Source organism: Symphalangus syndactylus, chromosome 6, assembly GCF_028878055.3.
Source record: "Symphalangus syndactylus isolate Jambi chromosome 6, NHGRI_mSymSyn1-v2.1_pri, whole genome shotgun sequence".
Lineage (NCBI taxonomy): Eukaryota > Metazoa > Chordata > Mammalia > Primates > Hylobatidae > Symphalangus > Symphalangus syndactylus.
In genome coordinates, this window is record NC_072428.2 from 126,701,732 (window position 1) to 126,703,553 (window position 1,822).

Below are 1,822 nucleotides of genomic sequence, written 5' to 3' on the forward strand. Positions count from 1 at the left end.
CTCTGTCAGGTAGCTCTGGAGAGTTGAATTCAAATGAACTCAGCCCCCTTCAGGGCTCCCACCTGGATGACAAGTAGGTAGGTATGTTTCAATAAGTAGCTGCTAAATTAACTAGTTCAGCTGAAGGGGAAATGTCAAATGAATTCCCAATCCACTCTTTGGGTGCATTCAGCATTCAGCAGGATTTCTCATGCTCTATAATATCATTGGGTGTGATTTTTTTTTTTTTTTTTTGTAATGAAAACCACAATTTCGTCATTGGGTGCCACCCATTTTTGCTTAGATTCACACTATTTCCTTAGTGCTAATTAGCAGATACTGAAATGATCTTGACAAACTGTGCAAAATATGGAACACTTCACGAATTTGCATGTCATCCTTGCGCTGGGGCCATGCTAATCTTCTCTGTATCATTCCAATTTTAGTATATGTGCTGCCGAAGTGAGCACAATTGGGTGTGATTTTAACATAAGCCCAATAATTTATCATCTGTCTCTTTCTTTAGTGAATGGAGAAAGCAATACAGGCTTAAGGTGGGGGGGGAACCAAAATTTTCAACAGTCTAGTTATTTATCCTGAAATGGACTTTATTTTCATATTCATTCCTATTAAGAAAAAAAGTCCTCATATCCCTAATATTAAAATAATATTTTATTTTATAATTATAGATTTAGCCTCTGCAACATGCTGATTATATCACTAATCTACATCACTTGAGCAAGACACATAAAATCATAGGCATATTCAAACTTTCAATATTAGAAGTATTTATTAAGAAATAGTTTTATCTCATATTTCATTACTTAATTTTGAGTGGCATCTTTACCTTTGACGTGCCGAGGAATCCCTGTGGGAAGTTAGGTCTGTACTGCCTATTTTTTCACTCAAAAGGCTGAAAAGACGTAGACCAAGAGAATATGCTTTGAGTATATTTAAGATAGTTACTGTTTCATCACTGGAACATGATCCAGAAATCTCATTTCAACCACCAAGAATCGTCTGAATAAAGCTCTGTGTGGATTGGTATCCAGAGCCAACATCTCCTTAGATAGCAGTGCCCTTCATTGCTACTCGCATTGTTGATTCTACATTGCCACTGATATTAAAGCCCCTGTCTCCAGCTGAATTATGGCACACAAAATACTAGTAAACTAAATGAAACATCTCCTTTTCTGGGGTTTGTGTCTTTAGTAACAGATCAAATATTAACCAAGACTTTCTCCTTGACATAGGTACCACATGTGTCCCAAGCACAGGGTCAAATTCTGTACCACAAGGACTGCATAGCTTTAAACCAACATATCTGCTGGCATGATCATCTGATATGAATTGCATTCTATATTGTATGTATCACCACTATGTGGTAACAAACATCATTTAATAAGGAAATTTTTACATATTTTTTCATTAACTTATTCTGATTTCTCTTTAAATCTAACATTAATCCTTAATTTTCTTTTTTTTCTAAAGACAAATTTTTATTATTATTATTATACTTCAAGTTTTAGGGTACATGTGCACAACGTGCAGGTTTGTTACATATGTATACATGTGTCATGTTGCTGTGCTGCACCCATCAACTCGTCATTTAGCATTAGGTATATCTCCTAATGCTATCCCTCCCCCATTCCCCCACCCCACAACAGTCCCCAGTGTGTGATGTTCCCCTTCCTGTGTCCATGTGTTCTCATTGTTCAATTCCCACCTATGAGTGAGAACATGCGGTGTTTGGTTTTTTGTCCTTGCGATAGTTTGCTGAGAATGATGGTTTCCGGCTTCATCCATGTCCCTACAAAGGACATGAACTCATCGTTTTTTATGG

At 36.8% G+C, this 1,822-nt stretch overlaps 1 non-coding gene across 1 annotated transcript; it reads right to left on the bottom strand.

Annotated features, from left to right (window-relative positions):
- Window positions 1–342: 342 nt before the first annotated feature.
- LOC129485642 (U6 spliceosomal RNA) lies at window positions 343–449 on the bottom strand. Its single transcript, XR_008658757.1, has one exon. It is a non-coding gene; the product is annotated as a U6 spliceosomal RNA (small nuclear RNA).
- Window positions 450–1,822: the final 1,373 nt, after the last annotated feature.